This window comes from Lissotriton helveticus, chromosome 3_1 (assembly GCF_964261635.1).
Source record: "Lissotriton helveticus chromosome 3_1, aLisHel1.1, whole genome shotgun sequence".
Classification (NCBI taxonomy): domain Eukaryota; kingdom Metazoa; phylum Chordata; class Amphibia; order Caudata; family Salamandridae; genus Lissotriton; species Lissotriton helveticus.
This window is the reverse complement of record NC_136061.1, coordinates 1548178625-1548203243: the sequence shown is the minus strand read 5'-3', so window position 1 is coordinate 1548203243 and position 24619 is coordinate 1548178625. Positions and strand designations below refer to the sequence as shown.

General features: G+C 45.9%; 2 protein-coding genes across 7 annotated transcripts in view; one reads left to right on the top strand and one right to left on the bottom strand.

The window, feature by feature from the left end:
* The window catches only part of PCSK7 (proprotein convertase subtilisin/kexin type 7), a 226331-nt gene extending 210024 nt beyond the window's left edge, over positions 1-16307 (bottom strand). For 2 of the 3 annotated variants that reach the window (XM_078682281.1, XM_078682283.1), the window contains exon 1: positions 16173-16307. The gene's annotated coding sequence lies outside the window, so the exon portion shown is untranslated. The remainder of the gene's footprint in view (positions 1-16172) is intronic. The other variant, XM_078682284.1, reaches the window with a different exon arrangement.
* RNF214 (ring finger protein 214) overlaps positions 16190-24619 on the top strand; it is a 203511-nt gene continuing 195081 nt past the window's right edge. The window contains exon 1 of one of the 4 annotated variants that reach the window (XM_078682288.1): positions 16190-16293. The gene's annotated coding sequence lies outside the window, so the exon portion shown is untranslated. Of the gene's footprint in view, positions 16294-16530; positions 16678-24619 lie in introns of those variants that run through there. The other 3 variants (XM_078682285.1, XM_078682289.1, XM_078682286.1) reach the window with 3 other exon arrangements.

Sequence of the window (24619 nt, the reverse complement as noted above, 5' to 3'; positions counted from 1 at the left end):
GCGTATGCCGCTCTAAGGTCTGAGAAAGAGAGAAATGTAGAATGGGAGAACAATTGCGAAACCCACAAAAGACCCTTCTGCCTCCAGGACTTTCAGTAGATGGGTTTAGAGCGAATGAGGAGGTGAGTGTTGTGCCATAAGGGGGAGGAGAGAAAATCCGCAATAGAGCTAGGAGGGGTGGGGGAGGAAGCCAAAAGGAGTTTGGTCGTAAATCTGTGAATGGGTGTGGAAATAGAGGAGGGTTTACGAGAAAAAGCGAGATATTCTGCAAAGGAGAAAGGGGAAAGGAAGAGGTGTTCCAACTTGACCCACAAGGGGCATGGGTCGTCAGGATCCTGTAGCCAGAATGACGCTTGCCGGAGTAGGAAGGCTCTTTGATACGAGGGGAAATCTGGAAAGTTGACCCCGCCCTCAGAAGTAGGGCGAATCAGTCGTGCGATGGACATTCGTGGCTTTTTATTGTGCCAAAGGAAGGCTGACAGAACGGAGTTAATCTTTTTAAATGACTTTGCAGCGATAGGTACAGGAATATTGGATATGGTGTAAAGGATAATTGGGGTGAGCATCATTTTAATCGTGTCGAGGCGACCCCACCAGGAGAGGTAGAGAGGGTGCCATCGAGCAGTGAGATCGGAGATTTTCTGAATGCACTTATTTAAGCATAAGGAAATCGTATCGGGTATGGAGGGAGTGATGTGTAAGCCGAGATATTTGATGTGAGAGGAATTCCAGACAAAATTTGAGGCAGCGTAGTCTGCTTTGAAAGTAAATTTGGTCAATGGCAATATCTCACATTTATCATGGTTAAGCTTGTATCCTGAGATTAGGGAATAATCCTGTACCTCTTCCAAGAAAGCAGGAATAGAGGAATCAGGATCAGAAATGAACAGTAAAATGTCATCCGCGTATGCAGCAAGCTTGACGTAGGAATCAGTGGAATGAAAGACGTGTATATTGGGATTTTGGCGCAACCTGGAGAGAAACGGTTCCAGGGCCAAATTGAAAAGGAAGGGAGAAAGGGGGCAACCCTGACGTACTCCTTTACCTAAGTCAAAGAAGGGAGAAATCTTGCCATTAGCACAAACTGCAGTACGCGGACGAGAGTATAAAAGGGAAACCAAGGAAATGAAATTAGGGCCAAATCCAAACCATGTGAGAGCATGAAAGAGGTAAGACCATTCCACCCTATCGAACGCTTTTTCTGCGTCCAAGGCAATCGCAGCGAGTGAGGATTGCATGCGTGAGGATTTTGTGAGAATGTTAAAAAGTAACCTGGTGTTGTCTGTGATAAAGCGGCCCTTAACAAAGCCGGACTGTTCCTCACCCAAAAGGTCAGGGAGGAGGGAGTCCAACCGAGCAGCTAAAGACTTGGCAAAGATCTTGTAATCTATATTCACCAGCGAGATTGGCCGGTAGTTCTTGCAGTGTTGGGCATCTTTACCCTCCTTGGGAATCAGGCAGATGTGTGCTTCTGAGAAGGTGCCAGAGGAGCCTCCGCAGGCAGAGAAGGAGTTAATAAGTAAATAGAGCTTGGGGAGGAGAAGTTTGGAAAAGTGGAGATAGAACTCGACGGTGAAGCCATCAGGTCCGGGAGCCTTATTTAATTTGAGGTGTTTGAGCGCAGCAAGTAGCTCTTCGAGAGTGATGTCAGACTCTAGAACAGAGAGATCAAGGGGGAAGTGAGAGGGCTTGTGAATGGTAGAGAAGTAGTGAGCGAGTGATTGGGGAGTGGGTTGGGATTCCGAGGAGTATAGGGTCTTATAGAAGAGGGAAAATTCTGAAAGAATGGCGGTGTCAGTATGCTGTAGAGTGGAGTTAGTGTCATAGATAGCAGCAATATTCAATTTATTGTGTTTGACTTTTAAATAATTAGCAAGGAGCTTACCCGCCCTGTTCTTACCCCCATAAAATTTAGCACTGGACTTTAATAAGTACAATGAGGCATCATCAGTAGATTTCTTATTGAAACGCATTTTAGCAGCCACCAGAGCAGTAAGGGAATCCTGGGAGTGGGAGGTAAAATAGGCGTGCTCCAGTCTCTTAATGTCCAACAAAATTTGTTTGATGGATGCACGGGCGAGTCTGCGTTTTTTAGACACAAAACGAATAATGAAATCTCGCGCAGCTGCTTTGAAAGCATCCCAAATAGTGTGGGTAGGAATAGTGGGAGTATCGTTGAGTAGAAAAAAGTCATCAAAAAAGGTAGTAAATGAAGAGGTGAAAGTGGGGTCTAGTAGGAGAGCATTGTTGAAACGCCATCTCTTAGGACCATCAGATGGGGGAAGTACGTCAATAGTGATGAAGATAGGGGCATGATCTGAAAATAAAATTGGGCCAATTTCAGCAACAGCGAGAGTTTGGGTGAGATTATGGGAGAGGAAAATGTAATCAATCCGGGATTGAGAATGATGGGAGGGGGAATAAAAGGTGAATTCTCGCACAGTGGGATTACAAATCCGCCAAGCATCAACAAGTTTGTGCTGAGAAATTGCCTGGCAAAAAAGCTTGTGGGGTTTATTGGGGATGTAGTGAGTCGTGGAGTTCCTATCTACAAAAGGGTCTAGGGGATGGTTGCAGTCCCCTGCAAGGACGAAATTGTCATCAATAAATCGTGTGATGTGACGAGAGAACTCAGACCAAAAAAGAGGTTCGCCAATAGTAGGGGCATAGACATTGAGAAAAGAGACTGGAGCACCTCTAAGTAGCAATTCAACATATGTCCATCTACCATTGGTATCGGACTCTTGGGAGGTGACAGAAAGGGGGAGCGATTTTCTGCAAAGAATAGCAACACCATTTCGTTTCCCATCCCCAGGCGAGAAGAAAACCTCACCCACCCAACCTTTTTTAAGTTTAAGGGATTCAGAGTCAGATAGGTGAGTTTCTTGCAGGAAGGCTACATCAACATTCAACTTGGCAAGGTGCGATAAGATTCTCTGACGTTTGATGGGGGAATTAATGCCTTTAACATTCCAGGAGACAATATTCAAAGCCATTGCGTGTAAATAAGCTTAAACAAAGTACAATAGGAGAGAGAAAAAAAGAGAGTCTATGGGGGCAATGTAAAATAGGACAATAAGGGAAATAAGCAAGACAGAGGAGAAGGAAGAGAAAGGGAAGAAACCGTGGAGGAAAAGGGAAGCAAAAGTAGAGGCCACAAAGAAGATATAGAGGGGAAGCGAGAGAATAACAGTGAAAAGAACAGCAACGAAGACAGGAGGGGACAACAAAGAAACAAGAATAGCAACTACGAGGGAGAGTGTCAAGGGGCCTCGAACAAAAATAAGAAATGAAGAATTGAGATAAGAAAAAGGGCGTAGTAAGGGAATGTGAGAAAAGGGATGAAATATGGAAAAAGTGTACCATGAAGATAAGAAAGGATGAAAAAGCCCAGAAAATAATAAAAAGAAGAAGAGTAAGGAGTGAGAGAAAAACACTGTGAAAGAGTGTAGCATTGAAGTAAACGAGATAATCAAAAAGAGCACAAAATGAAGAACAAATGTTTCAAACGATACCATGTCAAAAAGGGAAAGGGGGAGGGTACTTACAGAAAATATCAGGGGGGAAGGACGATCAGGGAACAGGATACAAGGGGTCACGACGGAGGTAATGGGAGGGAGGTAACGCCAACCAATGAAGGGTGAGCACGCGGAACAACGAAACGTCCAACCGGAGACATATGACGGAACGCTAAACAATATCTGTAAAAGGATACTCTGTGAATTCTATTACAGGACCGGAGGCTGCGGATTATGCTATCTCTTTCTTTACTGTATAAATCACAGCAGCCAATAAAACATACAATTTAGTAAAACAAACTACATTGTCATGAGGCTTTGCATCAGCCACGCCTCCTTAGCCCTCCATAAGAGCCCTGGTTACTGTCCCATCATCCTCTTTCTTTGCTGCTCACAGCAAGAGATAAGTACCCTTCACGATAATATTAATCATCCATGTATTGGTTGCATGACAGAGTTTACAGAGTGCGCTGCGCTTAGAACTGTGATATCAAAGTAAATTGTTACTTGACTTTATTTAATTGCATTTGATGATAGAACTTACTTGATGAGATATCTTTATGCCGATTTGCTGCTTTTTTCAGGCATGTGTAGAGGGCGCGCTTCGTGCTGTGTGAGGGAGCTCCGCTCCGATTGCCAGCGCTGCTGGACTTAGGATTTCATTTGCGCGCTTCTCGGTGCCAGAGTACCAAGCCGCTCAGCGGCGAAAAACGGCCGATTTCGGTCGCGCGCCAGTGTTTGGGGCTCCCCTAATTGCCCGTATACTTCGCAGGAGCCAGGTGGCTTCCGTACGATGTGCGCAGCTCAGGCGACCCATTGGGCTAGTTTTGGGCTTGTTTTGGGCTCGCGTTGGGCTGCGCACGCCGGGATCGGCCCGCGTTTGCAATTTCAGCCGTGTTTTGAGCACAGATTTGCTGAGGGGGCTTAGTACTTATAAGTAACTTGTGTGCAAGTGGGCTGCCCCCCATTACTTATATATATATATATATATATATATATATATAGTTATTTTGAGATCTACACTGCCCCACTGTAATATTAATATTGAAGAGTGGGTGCGTTATGAGGATGAGGATGTCTAATATGAGGGACAGCAAGATACTGTCACTGAGGATAATATAGTGGAGGCTCTGGACGCCTCCGTCCAATCCTCTGTGAACAGGGCTATTGAAAGCACAGTACCCAACACTGTGCAACAAGCATTGGCAGCTGATCTTAAACCGATCACTAAGCAGCTTGAAAGCTTTGCCAAGCGTCATGGGTTCACGACGGACAAGTCACGTAATGTTATTCCACCAGCTACTGAAGCAGTGAAACAGAGTCAATGGCCACAAGCTAGTGCCCTGAATTCGCTTCCCCCAGCAACTAGTGGCGATCATGAGTACTCCACGGGAGGCAAGGCGAAGAGTAAACAGAGGGTCTATGTGGATACTGATACTACTAACACCAATACCGATACTACCACAACTGACGAGTAGGCCCCTCCCAAGAAGAAAGTCAGAGGCTCCATCTAATACCCCTTTCACTTTTAACCCTAGCGATATTGTACATCCCAGATCATCTGACTGGGCCCCGGCGCCAGAAATCGCTGAATATTTGCACGAAAACCTTCGGAAAGGATTTGATAAAGAGGTACGGAACCGGCTTAGGTCGGAATGCCCTCGACCAGACCTACCTGATAAAGTCACAGAAACTCCTGAAATAGATGTTAGTTTGCTTACATTTCTAAAGTAGTTCGGCAAAGACCCAAAGAAGAGGATTGATCGCACCTGGCGCAGTTGACAGGACAAGCTCCTTGACGTTGTAGGCCCACCCCCAAAATTTCCGGAAATGGCCTTGGTGGCCAAGGAAACAACGACCCCAGTGGATCCAGATATCCTCGCAGGATGAACACAGAGGGCCATTTGCCTGCTGGGCAATTCCAATTGTGCCATATCCACGGAACGGCGTAAGTCCTTACTTATGCGGATGAACACCAATCTGGCAGCCGCTGAACCAGGACCCCTTGATGAGGGCAACTTCTTTGGAGACTGTTTTGTGAAGGATGTGTCGAAATACGGAATGACCTTCACATCACTTGATAAAGCTCAACCAGGAATCAAGCGCGTATTTCAGCGGGGCCTTTTCAATAGGGCCGGACGTGGCAGGGGACGCTCGTCAGGCTGTTTCTCACACCAAGGTCCCCCCAGAGGTGACTACGGTCGCAGAAGAGGAGAGTGGGACTCTACTAGAGGGGGCACGTTCTACCCAACTCGTCGCTTCAAGGGGCGCCAGTTCCGCGGAGGTGGCAACAGAGCAGGCTTCCAAGCACAGAATTCTGCAGGTGATCGTGACAGATACGTCTCTTTTACCGTTGGGGGGGTCGCACACAATATTTTCTACACAATTGGCGCAACCTTACCCAGGATGCGTGGGTAATTCAGACAGTTCAGGGGTTCCACCTGGAATTTTACGAGCCACCCAGTCAGGACACATTCCCGAATCCTCTCCATTTTTCCCCAACAAGACGCCGAAATAGCAGCATTTCTACAAAAACACACAATAGCGTTATGCGACAGCAAGCCTCACGGTTTTTGCAGCAATATCCTTCTGGTCCAGAAGAAGGGTGGCGGACACAGACTGGTCCTACATTTGAGGGAATTGAATCATTACCTAGTTTACAATAATTTCACAATGGCGGAATCCACCTTTTGGCAGATCTGTTAAAGCAAGGGAATTGGCTGGTCAGACTAGACATCAAAGATGCCTACCTGCCCATCCCTATTTTTCCTCCACACCGCTGTTTCCTTCAATTTCAATGGAAAGGTCGGTGGTTCGAGTATTTGACCCTTCCTTTCGGGCTTTCCTCAGCTCCTTGGTGCTTCACCAAGGTGATGAAGCCGGTGGTCGCACATTTGCGGGAGCAAGGGGTGCGCATGATTATTTATCTGGAAGACATCCTAATCATGGCTCACAGTACAGAATTGGTTTCGCACCACCTCCAGATGACCATCTCTCTCTTGCAGAGTCTGGGTTTGTAATCAACCATGCCAAATCGGCTCTGACTATCGCAGACAACGGAGTTTCTGGGATTTGTGATAGATTCCCAGAAGGCCAAACTGAGTCTTCCCAAGGGGAAGCTCAAGGACCTGAAGAAAGAGATTGTGGCACTTCTCAGCAAGCAAGTAGTTTCCCTCTGAGTTATTGCCAGAGTAGTGGGTTTATTGCCATCGCCCATTCAGGCAATTTTTCTGTGACCACTACACTACAGAGCATTACAGAGGTTCAAGAGCCAACACCTACAGAGGGGTCTGGCTTACACAGACCTGGTTCCCCTGTCACAGGAAGTGAGAGACGAGATGCGGTAGCTTGGAACGGAAGAGCCATTTTCGGCTTGCAGCCAGAGGTTGTTATCGAATCCGACGCCAGTCATTGGGGTTGGGGAGCGCGCTGCGGAGATGTTTCCACAGGTGGAAGGTGGTCTCCCCAGGAACTGTTACTGCACATAAATTGTCTGGAACTAGCGGTTCCTTTGAGATTCGGACTCTGTCCCCCAAGCAGACCTCCTGCTGCATCCTTCTACGGATGGGCAACGTGTCGGCAGTGAGATACATAAACAAGTTGGGAGGAACGAGATTGTCTCTGTTAGTGGAGATTGCCAAGGATTTCTGGCATTATTGCCTGTATCGCCAGATTACAGTAATAGCGGAATACATTCCAGGCCAGTCCAACCTCATAGGGGACTGGAATTCAAGACATCTCAGGGATTACAGCGATTGGAAATTACTGCCGAGCATATTCCAATGGCTGCAGGAACTTTGGAGTCTGTGTCAGACGGATCTGTTTGATTCCAGGCTGAACCGACAACTTCCCAACTTCTTCAGTTGGAGGCCGGAGCCAGCAGCGAAGGCGACGAATGCCTTCCTTCAGGATTGGTCGAGGTCAGTGAATTATGCATTCCCACCTTTCCTTCTCATCCCGAAAGTGACATCTCACATTCTCAGACAGCAGGCAGGGGTGATTTTAGTGACGCCCCTGTGGAGATCACAACCATGGTTTCCGGTACTGTTGGAGATGAGCTACGATCTTCCCAGGATGCTCCCATGGTCGGTGTCTCTACTCCTGGGACCTCACGGGGAACAGCATCCACTAATTCTATTGGGGCGGCTGTCGCTGATGGCATGGAGGCTTTCCGGCAACAGTGGGAATTGCCAGGGTTTTCAGAGTAAGCTTCAGACTTCATCAAGCAGGCTTGGGCCCCTTCCACTAGGAAATGGTACTCTTCAGCCTGGAAAGGCTTGATGGGTTGGTGCGTGGAACGGTACCTGGATCCCGTGAGGGCAGGCCTACCCGATATTGTAAATTTTCTTTCAGAGAAGGCAGCAGGTGGTTTGGCTTATAGGTCAGTGAATAACTTTCGGTCAGCCATTTCGGCGGGGCATAACCAGGTGGACGGGAAGTCAGTTGATATGCAACCTAGGATATGTAAACTTCTTAAAGGCATAAGGGTAGCGAATCCCCCTCGAACCCAAGTAGTCAGGTTTATGGGATGTCTCTTTAGTCATTTCTCTCTTCAATAGTTGGCCAACGAATAACCTTCTATCAAGAAAGTAGTTGTTTGCAAAGTTAGCAATGCTTTGATGCCTGTCAGCTTGTAGACGTCAATCGGATGTGCGGGCATTGGAAATTACAGGTGGAGTATTACTCCGGAAGGAGTATCTTTTACTATTACAGGTCGTACAAAAACTCTCTCCAGACATATCGAGTATAATGCTTTTCCTAGCAATGATAAACTATGTGTTGCCCAATGTTTGAAAACTTATGAGGAATGTACTCGTCCATTGAGGCCTGAGGGTTCTACTCAACTTCTGATTGCTGTTAAAAAACCCTTTGAGTCAGTGTCTGCTGCGACAATAGCCAGATGGCTTCGCTATATTATGAAGGAAGCTGGTATTGATATTCAAATGTTTGGTGCACATTCTGTGTGTGGTGCCATGGCATCAAGGTCCTATATGTTAGGCTCTAACATTCAAGACATTATGCGTTGTGCTGATTGGTCGTCTGAATCAACTTTCAAGCAACTTTATTATAAGCCGGTGGGAAATAGAACATCTGTTGTTTTTGATAAAGCGTTAAACTAGCATAATCCGAAGACTCCGGTCTTGTAATAGAATCAAAAATTAGCTAGCTTTCGCACCAAGAATTTACAATTCTATTAAGGACACGGAGGCGAGGATTATCCCACCCGGCTATGTTACAATATGATTGTTCATGCTTACCCACCCGTTGATAATATACTGAGTTCTAGTAATAAGCAGAAATTATGGGTTGTTCATGTTTGTTTTCCCTAGGTGCAGATAACAAATCTGAATAAGAAATCTCTTCAAGTTGAAGTCTTTCGATGGAATTGGATTTCCTGTTAACTTCCATGTTGGAGGATGTTCGTGAATATTGTTGATTTAGATGACTTTTATACAGTTCGAGCAAAGAAAAAGGATGTAGGGCAGTAACCAGGGCTCTTATGGAGGGCTAAGGAGGCGTGGCTGATGCAAAGCATCATGGACAATGTAGATTGTTTTAATAAATTGTATGTTTTATTGGCTGCTGTGATTTATACAGTAAAGAAAGAGATAGCATAATCCTCGCCTCAGTGTCCTTAATAGAATTGAAAATTCTTGGTGCGAATGCTGGCTAATTTTACATTTTGACTCATATTATAAGGTCAACCTCAGGTCAGGACCTATCCTTGCAGTGCCTCTACTGCAACAGGGCTACCTATGCACAGACACCAGGCTGTGCACTGCAGTATTCTCACATGCACAGCCTGCACACATGTAACCAGCTCAGTGCCCCTTACTCTAGCTGAACAGCAGCAACCACATCTTAAACGGCGGAAACTGGTGGTTAACATGCTCAGTCCAATTACTGTGAATTTACTGTGAGCGAGGTTCAAGTAGCGAGACCAACCCACAGTAAAAGTAAAAAAAGGGTAATTATTTGCAAAAAACATGGCAAACTAAATAGCTGTAACCCATTTGTTACAGTACTTACTATACTGCAGGAGTTCGATAGCACAGATTACCCTTATGTGGGGGCGCTGAAGCGCTTGCCCACACAGATAGAACACTACACTGTGTAGGGTGTTAGGGTGTTGTTTTGACCCTATATGGGAAGTGTTGTGCATGAAGGCCACTGAGGTGCAATTATCGTGTTATGGGACGGAGCACCAGGCAGTGCGATAGGAGAGGGTATGTGAGAGACAGGTGTGTAAAGTATAAAAAGGACTAAGAACTTAGCCACAGGGAACTGGCATGCTATGTGCCCGTACACTAAAAAAGCAGATAATCAGAAAAGGGTCCAGTAATCCCTACATAGACATGTGCCAGACACAGATGCTGTTGAATTGGTTAAAGGATACCATAAGGACAAGAATGCAAATTGGTGACAGAAACAGTAGCAATACACCATTTTATTTATGGCATGCTATCTACTAATGTCTTGGAGGAAGGATGGGAAAGAACAATCAAGGCTGGCAACCTGACCAGAAACTACACAAACTACGATTCCACCTTCTCCTGCTAGGATAAAGAAAGCAAACATTTGCGCAGGAGTTCACGCAACTAGCCCTCTCAGACTCTCAAAGGCAGACAAACACAAGTAGAGCAAGCTCTAGTCCTGTCACTGATGAAGGGATCGCAGACCTCGAATGGTGAGATTTTTCATGTAGGCTTACAAACTGTAAATAGGGTGTCCTTGTTGATGGGCATGTGCGGCTGTGTGTTGAGAAACAATATGCCCAGAAACAAATTCACTTTGCTCCACCACTGCAACTTATGTATTGGGCTCCGCCACCACTAGGTCCTCACAGTCCTGAGTTACTAGTCACCATTGTCAAGCAAGATATTCCTGTAAGCGTGCATGCAGGATTAACGCAGTTCATGATTTCAACACTCCTATAGCTTCATGATGGTTCTAGCTGTCAGATGATGTGACCCCTGGTAGAGGGGAATTACCCTCTTAAAAGTCATCACTCGTTGTTGGCTTGGATACGCTTTGCCTTTTTCATCCCATTTAAAGCACTAGCCCAGACCACAAATTATATAGGTCCACAAGGACCCTCGTGCACCTCCGGGCTGACCCATAGTATCCTTTATTGGAAGTGTCAATGAAAACTTATCGAAATACATCAATCACTTCCTTAGAGAATATGTCTGCCTGTTGCCTTCCTATATTAAAGACACAACAGACTTCCTCAATAAAATAAGTACTATACAATGGGCAGAGGGCTCTCTGCTCATTACCATGGACGTAAGTGCACTTTATACCATCATTGACCACGTCCAAGGGATGGAAGCCAGTTATCACTATCTAAAAAACAGAAATATATGTTACCTTGACCATACAAGCATGCTTATGGAAATGATGAAAATATGCCTCAGAAATAACTTTATGTTTGACGGAGACATATTCAAACAAAGCCGGGGCGTGGCTATGCCTGCGTGGCTTCTGCCTTTGCTCCTAGTTTTGCCAACCTCTTCTTAGGGAAGTGGGAGGAGGAAATAAGGAGTGAAGATAGGCTGAAGGAGGATTTTGCAAAAGTAGGTACCTGGATTAGATACATAGATAATCTGTTTATTGTATGGCATGGAACCCACATTGAAGCTGAGAACTTTATCCAGAAACTTAATATCAATAGATATAATATACATCTCACTCATAAAATCAGTAGTGAAAGTGTGGAATTCCTAGACACTGAAATAAATATTGCCATGGGGACTTTGGTCTCAAATCTACATAGAAAGGAAACGGCTGGCAACAGCCTACTGCATGCCCTCAGTGCCCACCCTGAACCTCTCAAATGGAGCATTCCATTTGGTGAACTTCTAAGAGCAAGGAGAAATTACAGTAACTGGGAGGGCTTTATTTCAGAACAAACTAATATGCTATCTAGATTCCGAGAGAGAGGCTACCCGGAATGGGTTCTGAAAAAGGCAGTCGCTAAAGTTTTTGAAATTGAAAGAGCAGACACCCTCAAACCCAAAGTGAAAAACAGTGAAGGGGATGAGGAAGCTAGTACCAGGATAATAACCACATTTAATCAGGGTTCTGATAAAATTCGCAAAATACTGGCAGACAGTTGGCCCATCCTCAAATCAGATAACATCATAGGCCCCAAAATTGGGGAAAGACCACGCATCACATATAGGAGAGGGCGGAACCTGCGGGATATCCTGGTGAAAGGTGATATCACGGACAGTAAGAAACAACATATACAGGGTCTGAAAGGGTTCTACCCCTGCGGACACTGTCGAGCCTGTAAAGCAAGCTTTATGGTCAAACAAGTGGATATCCCAGGAAATCCAAAACCTAGAGAGATCAGACAATTTCTGACATGCAACTCAACATATGTTGTGTATGTCTTGGAATGTCCATGTCACAAGAAATATGTGGGAAGTACAATCTGTATGGCAAAGAAAAGGGTACAAGAACATCTGAGAGCTATTACCCACACAGATGCCAGTTATCCCATTGCGAGACATTTCCAAGAGTGCCACCAATCTAACAATTCCCTGTTGAGATTCTTTGTAGTAGAACAAGTAAACATCGGCAAAAGAGGGGGTAATCGTTTACTGGCACTGAGGAAACAGAAGTCCAGATGGATTTTGGACCTCGAGACGATATTTCCGGGAGGCCATAACCTCGATGAGGAATTGGCAACCCACTTACATGAGTAAATCAGGAGGGATAATGTAACATAAAAGAATGTGTACACATAAATGTGTAGATAAAATGTATAAAATGCTAGAATGAGTGTTCAATATGGTGACATATCCTGCTTTCCATTGTATGAAATGTGATCACTGTATATTTTAGTGCACCAAGATTTTAACATTTATTATTATTGTTTTTTTAGGACACGAGAGGGACCTCCTAGTCCCTATCCTGGGCACAGCACTGGTTTTCCTATTTTGATTTCTCTCTCTTCTTCTTTTAAATCCGTGGGGGATTGAAGACACTGTTGTAAGACTAAATATTTCACTGTTTTTAGCACTAGTCTTCGTACCAATATCAGCATATGAGGCACCACCCAAACATTTTTTGAGGGTTCGTTTTTGACAGGGATGGTATTAATTTAGTCGGAAGTAATAGCCAGGGACAAATGGACACTCACATGTGTTACGCATTTTCCGACTGCTAATCCTGTATAATTCAATTGTTACTCTTTCTTATACAATTTTGGGGAAGATGTCTCTGAATTTGGAGTGCTGAAATGTAAACTCCACATTATCTAAAGTATGGTACTGTACCGAATGAAATGTGACCGCAAGTGACATGAGGGTTTATTTACCCGGTGCTCCGCAATGAATTAAGGGAGTCGGAATACGTTGGAAAAGAGACAGACAGGACTGTAATGAGAATTAGAATGTTAATGTCTTTCAACATATATAATTGTACGCTGGCCGAAGTACTTGTATGTCCACAAATGGAGCAAAAAGTATAAGAGCAGACGTGCTAATATGCACTAATAGGTTGTTTCACAATCTTTTACTTACCACTCAGTAATGGCGGACCTAATTACACAAAAGAACACGTGACCTTAACATACTACCATGCCTTTGTTTATGTTGTTTGTTACTTTAAATATGCTGTAAATGTCGAAGCATTTCGTGTGAACAAGACACAGCATTTGTGTTGAAACGCGTAGCGTAATTTGGGAATAAATACTTTTTTCTTCAAAAACCTGCCTCTGAGTGCGTAATAGCTGGATTAAGCAACTTGGGAATTGTGAATACTAACGGCATTGGGTTCGCCGTAGGAATACGCCACCTGACTATGGGAGGAATGATCATTCATAGATAGATAGATAGATAGACAGACAGGACAGACAGGACAGACAGACATGATTTATTTTGAGATGCAAAAACCGGTACGTGCCAGACATAGAAAGTGGGACTAAAGCCTTTAGTCTTACTTCTAATAGCTGGCCTGTCCCGGTTTTTGCATGGCCCTGTTATATATAGGCACATGGTGGAGATCCTGATATAGTATATGTTATGTAATGCACATATATATATATATATATATATATATATATATATATATCCAACATTGCAGATCCCAGTTTCGAAAGAGCCACACGGAAACCCATCTTCACTTCAATTTCTTTAAAGGTAGCATGCTGGCAAAAACCTTCAGGGAGGCAAAACAGTCAGTGTAACCATCGTTCAGCCAGACGCGTTTCAGGGTGTTAATCCTTTCATCAGTGGCTTTTAATAGGCAAGGGAGAAGCGTTCTTCAGCACAGCTTGTTCTTAAACCCATTCCCGCCCCAATGGGCGTGGCCTCACGGCTTCCTGGGACTTGCAGTCCGTGCCAGTCTAACCACAGTGGGTGCACTCTCCCGAGCCACAGTGTCTTTAAATTAAAGGCATGACCCCTCTAAACGTCTCTGCCCTGCTTTGTTGCTACCAAGCTTGTGAGCGCAGACATCCCTCTGCAAAGTGTCCGCACAGTTCCGTTCCGTTCGTTGCAGCACTCGTTGTTGCTGCCACGGACCCGCTTACCGCAGCAGTGGGCTCTTAAAATATACATACATACATATATATATATATATATATATACACATACACACACACACACAACATACACACACAAAAGTCATATACATGTATAGCTAAAAAATATATATATATATATATATATATATATATATATAATATTAGCTAGAGCAGGACAGCGCAAGGTGGATGTCCTGCCATAGCTAAAGTTATGATATATGTAGTTAGTTATTATTTATTCGATTAATAAATGATCATTCACTAAAAGACAAGCAGCTCAATTCATACATTAAAACATTCAAATGAAATATATAAAATGTACATTATAATCATAGGCTGTGTTAGAAAGTAAAACATACAGTATATTTCAGGCTAAGATTCCTATAGCAACAACCTCGTGAAAAATAATAAAATATTCATTTAAAGAACTCCAGAGGGATCACCAAGTCAATTACAGTCAGATACTTGCATTATGTTCAAGGTTTTAAACGAGGAACCATTCCTCTTTGCATCATTTCACACGTGTCCTGCTGGGTAGCTGACATTTTAGACCTGACCCACCGAGCATACAATAAGTATCTAGATAGTGTAAATACGAGCCATTTAGTTGTGTCAGATCTAAACATAGGCAGTGCACCTTCGGGTCGCGTAAATGACAGAAGGCGGCATGCAGGTATTATCCACCTTTTTCTAATGTGAGCGTAATGAGGGCAAATCATATTAAATTGTGATTAAATGCACGTGCCTGAGGGAGTTTATCTTCACCCATGAAGTTGTTAAACTGAAAGAAATGTTTGTAATTTAAAAATCTATCTGTTAAAGTGTCTGGTGACATAGCACTAATGCACGAAGACTCAATTTAAATCCAGATTTTTTTTCTAGTTGGGGGAAGTTCTATATATATATATATATATATATATATATAAATTAAATATAAATAATACATAACATTAGTTAAGGCAGGCCCTCTACCCTGGGCCCCCTTACTCTCCCCACTCTCCGATGCTGGAAGCATGCAAAGGCACTTCCTTGTGTGCTGCCTGCAGAAACAGTTACTTTACTTTAAATCTTCATCATCAATGCAAATGCGTCCAAGCATTGGCAATAACCTATATTTATTTATTTATTTTATTTATTTTTTGCATTTATAGTGCGCACAGATACCCACAAAGGGTTTCCCGGCGCCAGGACTAAGAGACCAAACAACACAGAAAGCAACAAAAAACCAGAAGACCATAATTACTTGTTGAAAAGCCAGGTTTTGGCGCCTTTCTTAAAGCTGGCAAAATTCTCCTCTTTTCGCAAAACTAGAGGAAGGGAGTTCCAGAGGACCGGACCCAGATGGGAAAATGATTTCCCTCCCACTCTGGCCAGTTTAAATCTAGGGACCACAAAGTTTGCTCAATTTGTAGAGCGAAGATCTCGTACCGGGGAGTAGGGCCTGACTAGGTTTTGCAAATATTTAGGAGCGGTTCCTGCCCTGATCTTGAACATGTAGGTCAAGGCTTTGAACCGAATCCGGTTCTCAACCCTGAGCCAGTGTAGGTCTTTAAGGTGCTTGGAAATCCTTGCTGTCCTAGGGATTTTACACAGCAGCCTGGCTGCGGAATTCTGGACTAACTGAAGCCGCCTGGTCACGGCTAAGTTGGAACCCAGGTATAAGATGTTACCGTAGTCAAGCCTAGATGTAATAAGTGCATTGACTACGGTCTTCTGGGTATCCTACCATGCCAATAAAGCAGTGGCGAAAATGGACACTTCCTCAAAAACCCCTCCTGTTTATTTGATCTGTAAATTGCTACTTGCCAAGTAATGTCACTCATGGTGTCAGGTGTGCAGCGACCGACTGTCAGGTATGGCGTGTGCACAGCAAAGGCTGTCGGAGGCACGCGTGTACGGAAAATGTCTCTGACTGCCAGAACACGCACATTGCACTCCGAGGCGCTCTTTAGCACTGAGCTGGACTCCGGGCGCAGAGCCGCAGTGCTCCTGAGGGCGGGGCCGCAGAGGATGACACGTACTGGCCGGGTGGCTATCGGCGGCGGACAGTACCACGGGAGCTCCTCCGTGGGGGAGTTCACTCATACTAACGTCGCCACTCCGCAGCGTCTACTCACCGGCACTGGCCCTGCGTGTCCCCGGGCGTCCCCGTTGCATTAGACCTAGATGTCCTCTGGCAGAGACGGACAGGCATGATCACCCAATCCAAACCAGCCCACTGACGGAAGTGGAAGCGCTGTAGGTAATTTCTGCTCTGGGGCACATGCTAATTCACACATCCAATCAACGTTCTCCTATCCAGCCGATCACAAGCCGTGGTACGGCTTCGTGATACCCCGACAGCCAATTGCTAAGTGACAGGAACTCTCTTAGCCAATGACAGTTTTCAGGCCCGCAACCAACCCAGTATTTTGACCACGATTCGTCATGTGTAGATTATGTCTCTTTGTCTCTGATTGGTTACCAATATTTTGAGATTCCCTAAACTCTGGCTTGCTCACCATGCTTTTCGCGGAACTGAACCCGTGTTAAGGGAGAATACACGATAACAGGCTTCAAGCTCAAAGAACGAGCTGTCCACATGTGGCCGTCCTAATTTGAGCGCAGCGGTTTAGAACAGAGGTACAGCGGGTATTATGGTCGAGTAAATTTGTGTCTAGTCATTTAGAGACATGCATGTGGTGAGTGGGGTTTAGCAACGTATGCATTCTTGCAGTTGCAGTCCTTGCTCACTTCAGGTGTAATTGAACGAACACTTCTAATTATTATTTGTAAAGGAAATGGCCACGAACGCAGAATTGTCTTTTAGCAATGACGGAGTCGTCCAGTCGTTTTACGTTTAGTGAGGTATATTCAGTGGTCGAAGTGGGCGGGAACGGCAGGGCACGGCGGCTCGAAGTTGTGCTATTAGAAGTTGTATAGCGCATAGACTGCCATGAGTATGAAGTTGCACTGTAATGCTGTAGGTAAGCATGGTGTAAGTGAGAGACCCAAGATGATTCAGCGTGTCGAGGGGTACGATGAGGCACGTTTTCCTACAGTCGATGCAGTGAGGTGTGAGCGAGAAGATACCCGGTCTTGGATACAAGGGTACTTGGATATTTGGGCTATAGTTTTACTCTATCAATGTGCATCAGGGCATGGATGGTGTTAATTCGCGTTTTTATAGCACGCAGTTTACACAAGTATACCATGCACCAGTGTGAGGTACCTTATGATAGAATATGCTGAAAGGTACAGTGCAGCTATCAAAGCGCATTGGCATTGAGCCCGTGCTCTCCAGGTTTACTGCAGAGACCCCTTTTTAGGTTTCGCCTATTATCATTCGCTTGCGAATGTAATAGGCGAAAATTCAAGGGCTCGATCGACTAGTGAAACCACTGCGGTTTCTTCCCAGTGCATGTGAGGTCACGTGACCACAAAAGCGGGTCACGTGACCACACAAGCACGCGCATCTCCCTAATCCGCCTGCCACACTTCTCCTCCCCTCGCTTGCATTCCCGCCCCCCCCCCCCCCCCCCCCACCAGGCTCTCCCGCCCCCATCCGGCTTCACTCCGGCCATAGGCCAGCTGACATCTCCCTAATCCGCCTGCCACAACATTGGTAGCATTCGGTTTACCTCTCCCCGCCGTCACTTATTCACGGCCGCATATGTTCTAATAGAGATGTTAATTATATCACCTACGAAAGCCGTTTAAAAACTTCTGAAGTCTGTCTTAAAAAATATGGTATAGAGAAATAAATTGTTTCTTATATTATATCAGTGTGTGGTCAGGCCTTTCCAATGCTGCTAAGAGCCGCTGTCGCACGCAAACACCCCATTTTAAGGGACAAGCTTTGATTTTCAGCAACTGATGTATTTAACCTTTGATGACATTCTTCCTCTCCGAAGCGACTACAAACACTTCTGACTTGGCTTTATGCTCGTTCACAAAACATTTTGCGGGGAAAGAATGCATTTGAGCCTCATTCCAATGCGGGTGTTTTTCCGTCACTCCCATTCACACATTCTCTCTTTCCGTGGCCCCCTCCCTCTCGCACAATGCGCCGCCTATTTGCTTCCAGGACTCGCTAAAGCTCCAATTAGGAGATCAAAGGGACGCGGGGAAGAGCTGATAACAGACCTTATCGTTAAGTGTGCAGAGAGTTGATCGTTAGACATTTTCCTCAGACAGGATTGTGCCGGTCCCAGAGCTACTTTAATATTTCAGCCATTCCTTTCGAATTCCTGGTGCAGTTTATTTATTTTACTTTCGGGCGCGCGGCAGGCACATCACTTCTACAGAGCAACCCGGTCTATTACTATGCAGCAGACACGTACTTCGAGGAACGGCATTCTTTAGGGAAGGGCCTGGGAGATTTCTAGCAGACAATTTAAAAGGATGCTGGCTGCAAACACACTTCTTAGCACCATTTCCACGCCACACTGCTCTTGTTTACCCAAGGAGTTTACCGCCCCCCCGGCTGCTTGTTTTCTCTTGTTCTGGACTCGAGTGTGTGCCCCTTTGAGACTCCTCACATAATGGAGGGCTTGTCTGCCCCGAGTTTTAAATTATGGTGGACTATGCCGCTTCCTTCCGAGATTCTTCGCCTTACTGCTTTACTTAACTTTTTATCTGCTTCCCTGTATTTACAAGCCATTTGCTTTCCCACACCTTGTTAGACGCGGGGTTGGTCAGCGCCAGCAGCGTAATAGGTTTTGCATTTGGAAAGTTGGAGCTATTGGTTTTGTAAATGACATTTTATATTTATATATTGTTATTGACAATGCCAATAACGATATATAAATATAAAATGTCATTTACAAAACCAATAGCTCCAACTTTCCAAATGCGAAACCTATTGGCAACGCCAGTGCTTGTTAGCTAAGGTGCTCGAAGCCCCTGTTTCCAACTGCCTCATCTCTTTTATCGAACAGTCCCAATTCCTTCACTCTCACCAAGCGTGCTTTCGCCCCTCCCACTCAACTGAGGCAGTAATCCTGACCATACTAGACATAATGAGGAAAGAAGCAGACAAGGTCACTACTCAGGCTTTGGTGCTCTTTCGACACTTGACTATGAACTCTTGGTGGACCCTATCAGGGATGCGGGGATCCAGGGAGTTGCTCTCAAATGGCTCACGTCCTTCCTAGATGGTCGCTCCTAATTGGTCCGTCTTTCCCAATTCACGGCTCCCAAAGTTAAATTGACCTGTGGCTTGTCGCAGGAATCTTCCCTGATCACGCACCTGTTCAATTTGTACCTTCTTCCATTTATTCTGTCTCTGGGTGAAAGATTATGCAGATGATATGCAATTGATCTTTTCCATCGAAAATACTCCTGACTCCATCTTGAATTTCCAGACAACTATGCTACATACACATACCTGGATGAATAGAAACTACTTGAAATTGAAACCAGACAAAACAGGACTTGTTTTAGTCGGTGGCTTTCGAAATCCTTGGAACTCAAATTTTTGGTCTGCTGAGCTGGGTACGCCACCCCTACCATCAACTCCAGCAAAGACCCTGGAGTCACAATTGATAGCAACTTCTCTCGGAAGTCCCAGATTGGGTTGGTAGTCTCCACCTGTTTTTCCAGCTTTGCAAGATCTGGAAAATTAGTAGATTCCTTACTTTTGAAGCTCTTGTTCAGGTTGTTCTATCTATGGTCCTCGTCCACATTGATTGAAACTTTACTCTGCTTTGGCCTCCTGGTGCATTTAACAAGAAGATTGCAGTTGGTGCAAAACCAAGCAGCTAGACTGATTTACCATCAGCCAAGATGGTACCACGTCACTCCCTTAATGAGGAAGTTATACTGGCTTCCAGTAACACAATGTAGTGCATTTAAGATTGGATGCCTTATTTTTAAATCCCTTCACGGCTCATGTCCGGAATTCATCTCTACCCTCATCCAGAGGTATGTCCCTGCCTGGAGCTTAAGGTCATCCCACCTTAATCTCCTGGTTATCCCCACCTTCAAACGAAAAAGATTAGGTGGATCTAGATTTGCTGTTCTGGCACCTCGATTTTGGAATTCTCTCCCCTTCAACATCCGATCCTCAGCAAGTTACCCTCAATTTAGGAGCTCCTTAAAATGTGGTTGTTCTCCCGGGCATATGAATAAATCAACGAGCAGTAGGCTGCCTCCTATATCCAGCACCAAGAATCCATATGATGTACGTGCGCTCTATAAATATTTTTAACATAACAGTGATCCTGAGCCTGCCTGTAGGCAGAAGTTTTCAAGCTCAATAATGTTTGTAGAGTAAACTGTGACGGTAATACTTTACTTATTTTAATATGTATTACTTCATACCACAGTCCTGTAATTTCTAAGCACTGTAAATAATAGTTATAAAAGTTGGGAGCCCCTTTGTTTCCTGATGGGATTCGGACATTTGGACTGCTGTTTTCCTCCAAGGACCTTCATTTGCTGACTGCGAGCCCACTCCTCGCGGCCCCCGCTTCGCGGGTGCCGCTCGTGTAGAGTTTCGAGGGTTCCTCACGCATCCAGGCTACCGGCGGGACTGCGAGGACCAGCCTGCTGTGCGGCTGGTCATCTGCCGCAGCTGGTCCTCTTCCCGCCCCCGCCTCCTGCCTGTTAAAGTTGGTGGAAGCAAGCGTTTTCACGGAGCCCCTTTGTTTCCGGCTGGGATTCGGACATTTGGACTGCTGTTTTCCTCCAAGGACCTTCATTTTCTGACTGCGAGCCCACTCCTCGCGGCCCCCGCTTCACGGGTGCCGCTCGTGTAGAGTTTCGAGGGTTCCTCACGCATCCAGGCTACCGGCGGGACTGCGAGGACCAGCCTGCTGTGCGGCTGGTCATCTGCCGCAGCTGGTCCTCTTCCCGCCCCCTGCCTGTTAAAGTTGGTGGAAGCAAGCGTTTTCACGGAGCCCCTTTGTTTCCTGCTGGGATTCGGACATTTGGACTGCTGTTTTCCTCCAAGGACCTTCATTTGCTGACTGCGAGCCCACTCCTCGCGGCCCCCGCTTCACGCGTGCCACTCGTGTAGAGTTTCGCGGGTTCCTCACGCATCCAGGCTACCGGCGGGACTGCGAGGACCAGCCTGCTGTGCGGCTGGTCATCTGCCGCAGCTGGTCCTCTTCCCGCCCCCGCCTCCTGCCTGTTAAAGTTGGTGGAAGCAAGCGTTTTCACGGAGCCCCTTTGTTTCCTGCTGGGATTCGGACATTTGGACTGCTGTTTTCCTCCAAGGACCTTCATTTGCTGACTGCGAGCCCACTCCTCGCGGCCCCCGCTTCACGCGTGCCACTCGTGTAGAGTTTCGCGGGTTCCTCACGCATCCAGGCTACCGGCGGGACTGCGAGGACCAGCCTGCTGTGCGGCTGGTCATCTGCCGCAGCTGGTCCTCTTCCCGCCCCCGCCTCCTGCCTGTTAAAGTTGGTGGAAGCAAGCGTTTTCACGGAGCCCCTTTGTTTCCTGCTGGGATTCGGACATTTGGACTGCTGTTTTCCTCCAAGGACCTTCATTTGCTGACTGCGAGCCCACTCCTCGCGGCCCCCGCTTCGCGGGAGCCGCTCGTGTAGAGTTTCGAGGGTTTCTCACGCATCCAGGCTACCGGCGGGACTGCGAGGACCAGCCTGCTGTACGGCTGGTCATCTGCCGCAGCTGGTCCTCTTCCCGCCCCCGCCTCATGCCTGTTAAAAGTCAAGTTAGTTCACGCGCAAGCGGGACGCGCGCGGAAAACAGCCCGGGGCGGGCCCTCTGTGGCCCTCCGAGGCCTGCAGGGACTGGACTGGGCCAGGACCCTTGATTGACTTATTATTTAAACTCTGCCACATAGCAAGTTTATCGCGATCATTTTTGTACTGGTACTCAGATCGTTTTTTCTTTCCTTATTTGTGCTAGCTGGCTCTCATTGTGGGTCCTAGAAACGTCGAGCATCACGTTTAATTTGTTTCCTATTTGGTTAGCAACTTGATTGCGTATCTTACTGTCAGTCGCTACTCTTGCTAAAGGCTATGTCCACCCGTGAAACCCGCAGTCAGGCTGCGGCAGGTGCTAAAAACAAAACAAAAAAATTGACAGGTACACTGGACAATTTCATCCTTCGCACCAATTCTCTAATCGACCAGGGAATAGTTCTTATGGAAAGAAGTGTTTCACAGGATCTCGCGCATGCTAAAAGGTCGTCATTAGGTAATATAGCCTCTGCGGGTACCCCAACTAAAGCTCTAAGCAATTCTGATCCCCATTCTAAGCAGGTTGACACTATGACTCACTCTACTATTAGCACCCAGTTAACCTTTTTGGACCCACCTCCCGTGTCCTCCTTAACATCGACCTCTTTGGTTAATAATTTAATATCCACACCAGCTCTTGTTCACCGTGACAACATCCACACCGAAAGGGGTATATTGGAAGGCGCAATCCCCAAATTAAATCAAACCACCCCCAAGGATAATGGTGACAATATAGTTAATTTAGATACGTTGGGATGCACCGGTGATGCGGCTTGCGCCAGTGGCAGCACCGATGTGGGGAGGGTTCCGTCGGGTCCCAACACAGGGAGAGAAAATGTACAGTATCTATCCCACCCTTTACCAATGGGCATCCCAGATGATACAGTCTCGAATAGTAGTTTGGTCAGTATCCTTGACGATAGTAGCCTTGAAGAATCCTCAGAAGATTTGGAGGATAAGAATGCTCCACTCATAAGTTCTCTAACATAGCTTATCAGGTCTCTACTTTCGCCCTTAGAGACTAGACTCCAGGGCATAGAACACCAGCTCCAGGCTCTTCTCCAGGAACTAAAACCCCGGGAAAACAATCAAGCCCGAAGGGTTCCCAATGTACCGGCCCCCACCCGTAGTCTTCCGCATATGGCTAAGAATCAATCTGTAGGGGATAACCCCACCCCCAAGACCCACCCCCCTAAAACCCCAACCCCCTAAGGGCAATAAAGTGTGTCCCAAACAGCCAGCAACTAACGTACCTATTAAGCCCCAGAATGTAGCCGGCTCCACTACCTTAGCCCCTAAACCCCCTCTATCCCATCTTGAGAAACCGAAGCTACGTCGGAACATCAGTTTACCACCTGACGCCTGTCCCTATGTGATAGTTTTAACAGGCGTCCCCGAGCTTGCCCTTGCCACTTCTGAACCCTTCTGGGCTCTCAAAAACAAAGTATGCCATTGGTTAGACAGAAATATTCCTCCTCCTCCTAATATTAACAATAAAATGCTTATGGTGGAGAGAGCTCCATGGGTAGGAGAGAACAAGAAAAGCTTACAGGGAGACTGTGTTGTGGTAACATTTGAGGACCCGCGATTGGTGGAGCATATTTGCTGCGGGCCACCATGTAACAACAACTCCTCGATCATGGTTAAACCCCTGTCATATTTCTATATGTCTACGGAACATCATGACAATAGGTGGAGCTGGTTGAGGGTTTCTAAATATGGGGGGGGGGGGGGATGAGGCCCGAGCCCTTAGGGGATCAGAATACCTTTAATTGGGGTGGGGGTGACGACGGAGGTTGGAACACCGTACGAAGAAGAAGAGCTGGGAGGTCCATCCAAGGTGGTAATCAGTTTAATGGGGAATGGCTTGGTCCACAGCTCAATTATCCCCTAATCCTCTGTTACAATCGTTACAGTGGACTGGAGGGAGTTGATTGACTTCCAACCCAGCCTTCTGGACAAATTGGAAAGAGGGAGGTGTCAGTTACCCCTAGGGAAGGTTCTATAATCGCTAGGGATGGTACAGCCAGTTCGGGAACTACTACTCTTGGTTTAGGAGAAAAGGAACCCAGTACTCCAGTTATAACCAAGGAACCATCTGTAGCCCCTACCTCCATTAATATTTTGTCTTGGAACATAGCAGGATTAAAAAAAAATCTTGTTAATCCAGATTGGAACGATTTTATTAACACCTTCCACATATGCATGTTCCAAGAAACCTGGTGTCTGTCCCGCAATATAAAAATGGGTACTCAACCTATTTTATTCTTGCAGTCACGGTGGGGAAAGGTCGTCCGTCTGGTGGCCTGCATATTTGGGTAAAGGTGAACTTGAATTGTGTTGTTACCACCCATAATGTTGACTCTAACGACATTTTACACATCTCCCTAAAGAGCCCGTCTGGGGGTACTATCTTTGAACTTTTTTGTGTTTATGCAAGAGGTCTTCAGGGTGGTTTAACTTCGCCAACAATAGAGTTGTTAGATATGAGGTTATCAGATCTTCCACCCAGATCCAAAATATTAGTGGGGGGAGATTTTAATTGCACTTTTGAACCCCTGGATGATGAAGAGGTATTGGGTTTTAACTCGGAGGATTGGAGGCAGACTATACCTCCCCTAGTTCTTGCACCCATTAAGAAATGGACAGCCAGAGCAATCCAGTTGAATGCTCTGGCTTTAGAACACAATCTACGGGCTCTTAATGGGCGGACTATCTCAGACCGTGATGGAGCAATGACTTATAATAGGATAAGCTGCCCATCTCGAATTGATTATATCTTTCTGGACACACAATCATGGTCAAGTCTAGTTGACATGGAGGTTAGGCAATCAATAGATAGTGATCATAATCCATTATGTATGGAAATCCACTGG